Consider the following 13,245-nt stretch of genomic DNA (forward strand, 5'->3'; position numbering starts at 1 on the left):
TAGTATGCATCAGTGGGATATAATCTTTGGAGCTAGTTTCAGAGAGCGCTTTTTCTGCCTCTATTGGAGGAGATACTCCATTGTTCAGATCTAGTTGTGCAGCTCAGTGATAACATTGACTCGTACTCTTCACCTAAACAGCCAATATCATGCCCTTGCACTGGAACCAATCTTAAAACTATCGATTATGTAACAAGTGTCAGTGCAGGGATTTAAATGGCTCTCCTCTAGCCTTAGCTTCCATCCAGTTATTCACTGTAGTTGTAATTGTTAAAACATTCCCTATATTGACAACCAATTGAACCATAATTGTCACTGATGGATGGTAATCTTATATTTCACAACCTGAAAGAAACATTCTTTCCATTAATTTAGACAATGGATTTGAAAGATTCATGGAAATTAGCTTCTGCATCGGCTGTTCTCGTCTTGGGCCCCATCCACCCCCCAAATGATACCGTTATATTCCTCTGCCTGTCCTTTCCCATCTCCATTCACCTGCACTTGAGCAGTCCTCACTATGCAGAACAACAAGCACAACATTGCCTGAATTCACCTCTCGACATTATCCGGACGTTCGAAGTCAGAGTACAACTTGTTATTTTCATGCACTTCATAGCATGAGGCTATCAAAAATTGTATAGATTGAGGCTTGCATATCTTTCAATGCATACACCTCTTTCAGAGTAGCGAAATGGTTGTCAGCGAGCAATAGCTTGGATGGTATCATCCTTTGCTACTTTGGCTCGGGGACAGACGTTCGATTTGGGCCGGGGTCAGTCCTCGAAGGGTGGAATGAGTAGAAGGTGGAGATTAACAAAAAGGTAACAATGCTCAAGCCAATACATGACAAAGTTGACCTCCTAACCATAGGTTGCTGAAATGTAACTTTTATACCTAGATGCACTTGCATATATAATGAAACAATAGGTGCTATAATCATGAGGACCATGGCATTCAAAATAACAAACCAAGAGATATTGACGTGAACATTGTTTATGTCAAAATCGGGTTGTGGAAATTGGATCAGGCATCAATTAGTACTCTATTTGTAAAACCTCATCGAAAAGAACCGTCAGGGTCCGTTATGTTAGAGCTTTGGGAAGGTCCGTAGCCTTCTAAAATCTGAGCTTCCTTCCAAGCTTCAGAGAGATCTTATCTTGGTACCAACATTAATAACTACAAGGGTTCCCACGTTCCTTTTCTCTCAATTTCTCTTCTCTATTCATATTTATTTTACTTTTCTTTTTTCTTTCCATCTTATCTATTTATTTTCTGTACTGACAACTTGTTAAGTAACTTGACTTATTGCTCAATCTTATTGCTTTCCTCTTTTTTTTTAAAAAAAAATATCTTTACTAATTTTTCTACTTAGTTTTAGTCGTATTATTTTTTCTTGTTAGTAAAGTATGTATTGCTCAGGGTGAGTGGGTGGTTTTTGTTGGTGTGGTCTCTCCTCGTACGGGATCTACCACTTTAAATAATAAAAAAAAAAAAAAATGGCTTGGTGTAGCCTTTTTGTGTGGCATGTGTGAAAGCTAGGAGGTGCGCAGAACCAGCAGAATAGAAAAAGGCCCGGCACAAAAATCTTGTGTTGCGGATATCAAAAGCATATGGAAAAGGAGTCTAAAATGGACTCTAACTCTTATCTATAAAAGTGGAGTCTGTGGATGCGAAAATATAAATACAGAAAAAAAAAAAAAAAAGCCAAAAGGAGATAGAGAGATAAGAAGATAGGCTTCAAGAATGCTTCGTTCAAATAAAAAAAATTTGAGAATATTGATTGGAGGAGTTTGTTCCACCTCAAATTAGAGTCATTCCATCGAGGATTTTGCTAGAGATTTATTTAATCTTGGATTTCCTCTTTCTTGTATTAGAAGCAGTATTTTCTGCGCGGTGTTAGAAAAGATTTTTTAAACTCTAAATTATTATTATAAAGAAAGCTCTTTCTTACTCTTGTCTCTGTGTGGGCATAGGCTTCGGTCGAATCATGTTAAATTTTGATATTTTTGTAATTACTCTGATTTCTTTGTGCTTTTAGTATTATTGTTAGCGTGATTTTTATTTTCGCTTTATCTATTATCTTTCACTACTCGAATCCCAATAATTTCCATTACCAATCATAATCAAGGCCTTACCTATCTTCAGTTAAAGACAATTTGGAGTCATAGATGCATTATTTCATCTAGTTTTTGATTTTCCATGTTTTCCATGTTTCTTTTTTAAACAAACATGAGTGGTTTTCTTGTTCAATCCAGGTTTACCGGGGAGCAGGTAACCCCCACAACATGGATTTTTCCTGTAACAAAATGTTTTTAGGACATTTGAAATGGTTTTGTGGGAAAATGTAAACACAATCTTATATGCAGGAAACTAGCTTCGAGCTAACTTGGCTTTTTTTGCATTAGTTCCCACAGTAGAATGGTTTTGTAGTGGTTTTTTGTGGTTATCAATGTGTTTTCTTGACCTCCTTATTAGTTTCGGAATATCTTGTAATCAGAAATTTTCCCACCACGTTGGCTGGCCAAGTTGAGAGTCAGCCCTATCCCACTCCAACCTCGATGACTTCCAATCCTTACCTGATACAACCCATCTTCAGGCTAGATATCTAGCCTATCTCAAACCAATCCATTCTTAAGCTAAATTCAAGTTGGGTCTCTTTGGATTAATCAGGTTGGGTCAGGTTGAGTTTGATTTAAAGGTATGAAAAAGCATTGGAACACTGCTATTTAGTTAGCGATTGGACCATTGGGTGCCAAGTGATGGTTACCTTGTCTTTAGTCTGTTAGGTCCATTGCCTAGATAATCAAAAGAAAATAATAAATCAATATAACTAGTAGTTGTTGCCTGTTCATCATATGTTGTCCACAACTTTTCCTATCCATTGTTGTTTAGGGGGTGTTTGGTTTGCAACCAGGATCAGAAAGAGAATGAGAATCGGAATCGGAATAGCCAAATCTCTCAAAGCGTTTGGTTCGTGACCGGAATCGAAATTGGAATGAAAATTTGAATTCATAAAAGAGATTAGGGATTGAGTTCTATATAGATTGAGTCATTCCCATTCCACTCTGGAATCGGAATTGGAATGGGACTCCTCTTAACCAAACGGTTAGAATGGGAGTCATCCATTCCAATTCTGATTCCAAACCTCTACTCCCTCCAACCAAACATCCTCTTAATCTCTTTTTTTTCGGTCCTCGAGGCTTTTGATTAGAGATAGATGAGGAGATTAGGTCTAGATCTCACCAAAGTGAGCTTTTTCTGTCAATCAGCCTTGGCTTAGCTACTTGGCATCTGTCTCTACATGAAAAAGGTCTAGGGTTTGGACATGATGTCATCCTTCCCAAATTTCTTTAAAAAGATATCATAGATGTTTGCCAAGTGAAAACTAAGTTTCTACTACTGTTTGCTATATACGGCAGATTTCAAAGTTTCATGATATGTTACAGTGCATGAAAAATATAGTAAGGGACGACTTTCACATCTCAAATTCTGTCACATTTGGTGGGCAAGCTTGAAAACTTAATTTCACTTGTAGAGCCTAAATCCCCAAACTGACTGGAAAATATATGAAGGGACCACTTTCACATCTCAAAGTCCACCACATTTGGCAGGCAAGCTTAAAAACTTAATTTCACTTGTAGAGCCTAAATCCCTAAACTGCATATTCTTGCCCCCCACCGAAAGGAGAAACCAAAAAAAGCACTCCAGTCTTTCCAAACTTATGTGCCTTAGAGGTGTGAAAAGGATTATTTTATCTATCCACGGCTTCTAGTGAAAGATGATGTAATCAGCAAATCTCTGATGGTATTACCCCTTGCCACTCAGGCAAAGCGGTGAGGGTTAGATTCTGGTTGGAGTCAACCCATAAGGATTAGTCTAGGTATAGGGTAGAAGGTGGGAGATTAGCCAATTCTCTTAACCCTTGGTCGATCCTCTCATTGATGTCAATACTTTCAAACATATTTGCTTTTTCTCATTAAGGGGGTATTTGGTTGGGGAGAGTGGAGATCTGGAATCGGAATCAGAATGGATGACTTCTATTCCAACCGTTTGGTTGGGAAGAGTTTCATTCCGATTTTGATTCCAGGGTGGAATGGGAATGGCTCTATCTATATAGAACTCAATCCCTACTCTCCTCTGTAGATTCAAATTTTCATTCCAATTCTGATTCCGATTTCGATTCTGATCATGAACCAAATGCTTCAGAGGAGTTAGCCATTTTGATTCCGATTCTAAGCCATTCCAATTTCAATTCCCATTCCCATTCCCATTTTCATTCCAATTTTGGTTACAAACCAAACACCTCAGCTTAATCGGGAGTTGTATGATTTATGCTCTAAATTTTTCTGCCTCTTTGCTATTGCCATCTTCTCTTGCTTCAATTTTTCTTTCTTTTCTTTATCTCATGCCATCTCCTACTTCAGTCTTTTATTCAATTCAATATGCTACAAGTTTCTCCTCTCCAAATCTATCATCATGTCTCCATATGAAGTCTCTTTATCCAATCATCCCATGGCCTTCTCAATCAAAGCTGCAACCTCATTTGTATTGAAAATCCTATAGCTTGGCTTCTTGCTCATATTCTTTCACTGGACCTAGACATTGGCTTCCGTTTCCTTTTGGATTGGAACTAAAAAGCTCTCTTCTCTTGCATGTTCAAATAGTTTGAAAGAATCAACAATAACAAAAAGTTAGCTAAGATATTTGAACATATAAGAAAGCTATAAAACTAAGTCCGACTTCATTTCATATCGAGCTAGTAAGACTTATTGTCATTCCTCTGATCCAACATCATGAGCCACACATACTTATCACTACAAGAATTGACAGTATCTGTGGCAACATAACAGCGACGACATGAAAAACGGTCACTATTATTGAGGTTTTAGTGCCAACATTAACATTTATCACTAATATCGAGTATAATAGTGATGACATATAATATCATTATAATAAGTCAAGTAGTCGTGACGATATATTGCACGTCACTAAAAAGTCGCCATAAATAATATGTTATTTATGACAGCATCAAGTATTGTCACAAAAGTTATACTATTTATGAGAACATTTAATGCACCACTAGAAAGCCGTCACTAATAGTGTATTATTTGTGATAACATTTTATACTGTCATAAAAAGATACTATTTGTGACAATATGTAGTACGTCACTAAAAAGTTATCATGATTAGTATATTATTTATGATAATATAAAATATTATCACAAAAAAAAAATATTATTTGTGACGATAGGTAATGTATCACTACAAATATTATAAGAATTGAAAGTATTAGTGGTGACACAATGGTGACGACTTAAAAAATTATCACTACTATTAAGTTTTTAATGACGACATTAATATTTGTCACTAATATCATATACAATAGTGACAACATATATTGTCGTCACAATATATCATGTAGTAGTGACAACATATTACTTGTCACTAAACAATCATGATGAATAGCATTTTATTTGTGACGATATTAGATATCATCACAAAATTTTTACATCCTCTTTCATGTCATTATTCATTAAAAAATAAGTTATATAGTTATACTCATAAAGATCGTACATCCTCACTCAACCTTAATTGGATTCATCTTTCCGATTCTAATATGACTTATTTTTTTAAAATATATATTACTAGTAGAAATAAACTCGAAAAAACTAAAACTCTATAGATGGTAGATTTTAATTACTACATAAACTCTGTTTTATGTCACTCTATTTGATTTCTCTCAGATTAGGAGATATACTTGGTCAAAATCTTATTTAAAAGAGAAATTTTCGATTTAACTAGCCCATTTTGGATTCTAAGTGAAGAAATTTAAACTTGATCACTAGGCTACCCCCTATTAGAGGGTATAATTGTATAGATCTCAAAAAACTATCTAATTTTTTAAAAAAATTATTGAAATCGGACATTGTATGCTCAAGTTATGCCTTTTGAAAATTTAGCTTATGACTTGGCTTCTAATATGGTTGATCTCGCACATGAATTCTATCCATCTCTATCTATAGTATCCAAAATGGTCCACATCAAGCACACAAAGCATCTCTTCATAACATCATAAAGCAAACTATTGAATAAATTAAAATAATAAATTCATATTTAAATAATTACTAAATCTAAATTTTAGTTTCTCACAAAATTCAATAATATTCAAAAGATTTTATATCAAACGTTATTAAAATTTTTAATCTAAAATAAAAGTATCAATGCTTTGCTTTTAATTACTCGTTCGAACATATTTCCGTGCTATCTTAGCTCTCAATGTTTATAAAAAAATAGTAAGATATAGAATAATAAGCTAGACAGTTCAATAAATAATAACATTTTAACTAGCAAATCAAACAATAATAATGTACATAAAAATAAGAATAAGCATGCATAGTATATTAATTCAAAATCTAATTTAAAATGTATAGTATTTTCAAAATAAGATGCATGCAAATTTAATTTTTTTAATATTCAAATTTTATTCATAAATTAATTTCTTAAAAATATATAGCTCACTTCGACAACCATGAACTATGATCATACTTACACCTTATGGTTAGACTAGATATTGAGCTTAAAATACTAAAAATGCTAATATATATTTTTCATTTGTAGGGTGTCAATTTGCCATCATATGATCCCCACTGGCATGGTATCAATATGCCAACATATAATCCTACTGGCAACATATCGATATGCCAATATATAACCTCTATTGGTAAGCTGTCGATATATTAACACACAATTTCTATTTGTAGGGTATCAATATACCAGTACACAATCTCCACTGATAGAATATCCATATACTAGTGTCTAGCATTTACTAACAGAATATCGATATACCAGTGTATAACCCCTACTAACAAGATATCAATATACCAATGTATAACTCTTACTGGCAAGATATTGGTTTATAAAATATAATTACACTGGCAAGGTTTTGATGCACCACCTACAAGTCAAAATTTGTGTCAAATCAAAGTCATTTTTTCCATCAAATTAGTTTTATATTTTAAATCGAACAATATGCAAAATAATCATGAATCAAAATCAATCAGTTATAATGCATAATAAAATTAATACCTATGATTATACATCAAATAGTATTCTATATAAGACATTTATTAAACAAATGCTATGCTTCAAGTTCATTGATTACAAATAACACAATTCAAAATTCAATGATATAAATACTATATAGTTTGTCAATAAATCTAAAAAAAAGTTGTATTACTTATCTTACAAGCCAAATCAATAGATGTATCCAATTAATTTTAAAAATCCTTCTCAGAGCTTAATATCCAAAATCATATCCTATTAAAAGTTAGCCATGATTAATTTAAGAATAAAAAATCTTAAACCCCATCATCTTCATTAGGCTGGCCATGTGGTAGCACTCGACGTCTTGGTCAATTTGATCTAGGATATTTAACTGATTAACTACAAATTAAGAGGTATGCTAAGATGTTAAGATGCAATTAAAGATGAAATTTGGTGGTAACTTACTTAGCCAGGATGCAGACCGGCATATGCTATCTGGCAGCCATGGACTAGGATGCTCTTTACTAGAGTTAGACTAAAATTATTGAAGAAAGACTTCTATTATATCAAACAACCCTAAAAAGGCAGTGGAGAGAGAGAGAGAAACTTATAGAGAGAGAAAATAGGAAAGAGAGAGAAGGGAGAGAATAGGAGAGAAAAACTTTCTTTCTTTTTCTATTTTTCTTTCTTTTCTTCTTTTTTGTCTTTCTTTTTTTCTTTCCTTCTTTCTTTTTTTTTTCTTTTTCTTCCTTTGGTTCCTAGCAAAATATGTTGAGATTTATTACCAAGTCAAAATCTAACTAGGATTCTATTTTTAGTTGGTTATTAGTTTTAATGACTTTAGAACTCTATTTAATTATTTTTTATATATCCTATTCAAATAGGACTATATCTCTAGTGTTACTTTATCTATTTTAGAGTTTGTATTTGAGTGGATTTTACTTTTTAAATTCAAGTACGAGTCAAACTTCTATCCATATGGTGCTTTATATAAAGAGACCTTTGGTGTCTCTTTTATATGTAGAAGATAGTGGAAGAAGTATAGAAAAGTGTGAGAGGTATAGAAAGAGATAGAAAGAGAGAGTTAGAGGTATCCTCTTTGATGAGGCGTGAGAGAACTTCCTTCTATGGCTTTCTTTTTAACAAAAAATTTTCTCTCTCTTAAATTTATTTTTCTTCCAACGTTACTCGTTATTTTTTGGTGTTTGTTTTAGATCTTGAGCCGGCACATTCGATCTACTCTAGGTAGCATGCCGTTCTATATGGTGTCAGAGCTATAGAATTTAAAATTAGTGATCCATGAGTTTATGGCTCTTTATAGTGTTAGAGCTATAGGCTTAAGAGTGATGGAGCAGTTTGCAATTTGATCAGATTTATTTGGACTGTGATTTTTTGGAAAGATGCTTGATTGTTGGTAAAGAGCTTCTAGTAATTTATTTTGTAGTGGTGCAAGCATGTGCACTCTTGTTTTGATGCTTCAAAAGATGAATCATCATTGTTGATATTAGTATCTTCTCTATCAATGAGTTTATGTATAAGATGTCTGACCTTACCAACATCAATATGGCTATTTTTACTACTATCACTTCACTTCATAAGTTGAATAACACATATTATCCATATTGAAAAGCTCTTGCTAGATCTTATTTGAAAGGATAAGATTTATGGAATATCCTGGATGTATCGATGACAATACCAACAGATGAGATCATAATAAGAAAGTAGAGTCTAAAATCTAGGAAGGTAATATGGATTATTCAAAATTCAATTGATAAAGAAAGTTATCTTCATATTCAGGATGTAAATAAGTCCAAGAAAGCATGTGATATTCTTACAGTTATTTACGTAAATTCTGACAATATGAGAAATCATAAACAACAATTACTTGAAGAGTGGATTCTAGTTCCAAACTTTCCTAAAAATTTAAAAGAAAAACAAAATTGCTTTAAAGATGAAGATTTAAAAGAGGGAGAGCTTGATAAATTAAAGACTGGATCAATTTCTAAAGACTCGAAATATGACAAGATTGATCAACTTGAGGATCTAGCAAGTCCAGAAGAAAATTTGGAGTAAAAGAAACTTGATGAAATGGCTACCATATCAAGTTTAAAAGTGATCGTGATTGAAAAATCCATTGATTTTAAAATTACTCAAGAAGAGTGAGAGGATGCTATAGTCAATCTTATGAAGATCCATATTGAGAAATCAAATCATGCGGAAGAGTCCCATATTGAAGCTATCCAAGATCTACATATTTCATGTAAAGATTTAGCTAATCATGAGCATGAAAAGCTGACTAATTTTGAAGTAGCTTCAGAAATCAAGTAATATGAAGATATACTTGATGGATATGATGCTTATTGTGCTTTGACGGTCAACAAGGTTCTTGGTACATCAGTTAATTTTGAAGCTACTCCAAAATTCAAGTTGTTAGAAGACTCTATGCATAAAGATTTGAATCCATATGTAGATACTTGAAGCTACTCAAGTAGAGGTATATGAGTATGATAAAAGTTTTGTTGTTGATTTTATTTGTGTGCAAGTAATGGTCGATGCTCATAGTAATTATAATCAATAGCTTGATATTCGTTGGAATACATTGGATACTCAAATCACCTTTAGTATCATGATCGTGGAGTTATTGCCAAAAAAGTGCTATAAGAGATCATCATCTTCGATATATGCATCAAAAAAGATGAGTTAGTGAAAGAATTAATGTCCAAGCCAATAAAAAATTCTGATATTCAATTATTGGCTCGAAAAATTATTATATGTTTCTATTACTACGACAATGATAGTAATAGCTACAATGTTGCTTCATGACATCGACAACTTCAGTACTGTCGGCACAGACTTTGTAATGAGGGAGAGTATTAAGATTCATTGCGAAGTCCCAATCCAACTAGAATTCTATTGTTAGTTAGTCATTAGTTGTAATGATTTTAAAATTCTATTTAATTATTTTTTGTATATCCTATTCAAATAGGACTCTATCTCTAGTATTACTCTATTCATTTTAGAGTCTGTGTTTTAGTGGATTTTGATTTTTGAGTTAAAATAGGAGTCAAACTTCTACTCATATGGTGCTCTATATGAAAGGATCTTTGGTATCCTTTTTGTGTGTGGAAGATGGTGGAAGAAGTGTGCATGGGCGAATGTGAGAGGTGTGGGAAGAAAGAGTTAGAGATATCTTTTTTGGTGAGCATGAGAAAACTTCCTTGCGTGGCTCAATTTTTTTAATAAAGATTTCTCTCTTTTAAATTTATTTTTTTTCCAATATTTTTTTCTATTTTTTTTTATATTTATTTTTTGGATCTTGGGTTAGCATATTCGGTCAACATCCAGTAGCATGCAGAAGCCATTGTTTTTCTCTCCTTCCCGGAAGAGGGGAGCCCACCAATTGATGGTGGCCAAGGCCGATAGTGGTTGGACCATGGCAGTTCGCGGTGATGATCAACACCAAAAAATCAAAAAAGAAAACAAAGAAATTACACCGAATAAGGAAGAGGTGTCTTAACTTAATTTTCTTGTAGTTCCCGACAAAATCCAATCAACGGTGAGTCACTGGGAGAAAAAAAAAAAAAAAAAAGATTAGCAAGGAGAAGGTGTTTAAATAAAGCGGAAGGAACCATCGGGCTGGATTCTTTAACAAAATCAGGAGGAAGAAGACTCCTATTAGGAGTCTTCTTCTTTCATATTATTTTTTTCCTTTTTCTTTTTCTTATTCTTTTTCTGTTTTGGGCCTAATCCAAGATTTTGGGCTGGTCAACTGGATGAGGCCCAGCTTCCATTCAGGTTGTGTCCTCACACTTATATTATGCAACAAGTCTCCTTTCTTGTTTTAAGCTTCCAGTGGAGAGCAAAGAGAAAAAGGGGAACGGAAGGAAAAATCTTCTGCTTTTGGTTTGATTGAGATTTTCTTTTTATCATAACTAGCAACTCGCTCGGGTGATGCTCGGGCTTGTATTTGTTTAAGAGTTTCAGTTTACATATATCTGATCATATTGATCTTAACAAAAAGCAAATGATATCAACATAATAATTTAATTTGTGCTTTGAAAAGAGTATATGTATTATGACATATTACCTTTATATTATATTATAAGTACATGTTTTCTCAACAGATAGTTATAAAATGCATATAAAATTGTCATAATATCTCATAAAAGTCCTGAATTGTGTTGTAATTTGTATATTTCTCGATGGATAGTTATATTAGCATGATAATGGGTCATATATGCCTTTTGAGAGACTCATCTGACCAAACTTGAGCAATATTATAATCATCAATTCTATACCAACTTGGCTATTAGGCATTTTCCCTTGCTAGCAAATTTTCTTTTTCATTATCAAATTATGTTTTATTCAAATTCAATATGTTATTTACTTTGATTTATCACATGCATTTTTTGTTCTCTATTTTCTTTTTTTTTACTAAAAGCTACAAAAATAGAACACAATCACTAAATTACCATTAACACAAATGAACATCAAGCAAATCACAACTTTAAAATCTAAAGGTAGAGAAGATTGAAAGGATTAATACCTATAATAGTTGATCGACTCTATAGGAGCCACCATCATTTTTCTCAATCTAATTTCTCTACTAATTTGTTTATGATCAATCCCATGCACCTATAGCAAATAAAAGGACCCACATCACATATCCTAATATCATGAAATCCCCCACAACATATAGATCAAACAATATTTAATTTGTGCTTTGAAAAGAGTATATGTGTTATGACATATTACCTTTATATTATAAGTACATGTTTTCTCAACAGATAGTTATAAAATGCATATAATTTTTCTATTGGTTCACCTATAGCAAGAAAAAAGTCCCTTATCAAGAAATGCTCTACCAAACAAAGATTGAATGATAATAGCAAAGTGTTTATTTTCTTATGAAATTAGATTCAGAAGCAAAGTGTGGTCCGTGCCTGAAACTAAAACTCATCTTGTTTCGAACCGTGCTTTGCAATTAAAGCCCTATAAAGGCAAACACATCATCATCCTTTTATTTGTTAATGACTCACGTCTTTCAGATTAGGCACCAAAGCCAAATTCATTCAGCTCAACGCCTCCATTGATGCAATCTCGGTTAATACCAGAAAGGCAAAACAGAATCAAAGAATCATTGCATGGGTCACATTATCATTTTTTTAAAAAAAAGACAAATCAAGGATTTTTTTTTTTAAAAAAAAAGAAGGCAAATCAAGCAATCATGAAAAGAAAAATTATGAATTGTTGTGGGATGGGCATCGGGGGCTTCGAGTCCGAAAGTCCCATACCGGAAAATTGCAAGAGACTCTACTGCTTAAGTACTGCCAGCCTCCCTCTCCCACGTGAGGCGCCTTTTGCGGGGCAAAACCGTGCGGGGCGGGGTGTTGACCGGGTCAAAGGCTCGGGCCCCGTTCCAGAGCGGACAATACCTCACGGTTGGCGAGGGGCGATGGGTTGGTACGACTGGGCAGTAGACCTCGAATAGTGGCGCTGTCTGTGGAAACCCGTCCCCTACCTGCGCAGTAGCCTCTCTTGCAGGGGGGCTCTGTTGTGGGATGGGCATCGGGGGCTTCGAGCCCGAAAGTCCCATACCGAAAAATTGCAAGAGACTCTACTGCTTAAGTACTGCCAGCCTCCCTCTCCCACGTGAGGCGCCTTTTGCGGGGCAAAACCGTGCGGGGCGGGGTGTTGACCGGGTCAAAGGCTCGGGCCCCGTTCCAGAGCGGACAATACCTCACGGTTGGCGAGGGGCGATGGGTTGGTACGACTGGGCAGTAGACCTCGAACATGAATGAATATCCTCAAAAGCATTAGTTCTGTCGTAATGCTGGCAACTTCCACCCCGCCTATTTAATATACAAACAAACACGAAGGTTACGAAAATATAAGTGACAGCATGAGATAAGTACCGGAGATGAACTCACCGGTAGTGGCATTGGTGCCGAGTTGGGAACTATGATCCAGATTGCCGGTCGGCCGGAGATGGCTGGAGATCGCTCTCAGGCAACATTGGGTGGCAAAGAAAGGCCAATCTAGTAGCTTGTTAAGTACCTTGTCACAACATTATGTAGAATTGGTCTAGATCTTGGTATTCTAATGTTGGAGAGATTTCCTTTCCACTATTTTTTTAATTTCAGTGTTCTATGTTAAACCTAGGGTCAAATCTTCACTATTTTGTGATCAGTGCTATTT

Source organism: Elaeis guineensis, chromosome 9 (assembly GCF_000442705.2).
Source record: "Elaeis guineensis isolate ETL-2024a chromosome 9, EG11, whole genome shotgun sequence".
NCBI lineage: Eukaryota > Viridiplantae > Streptophyta > Magnoliopsida > Arecales > Arecaceae > Elaeis > Elaeis guineensis.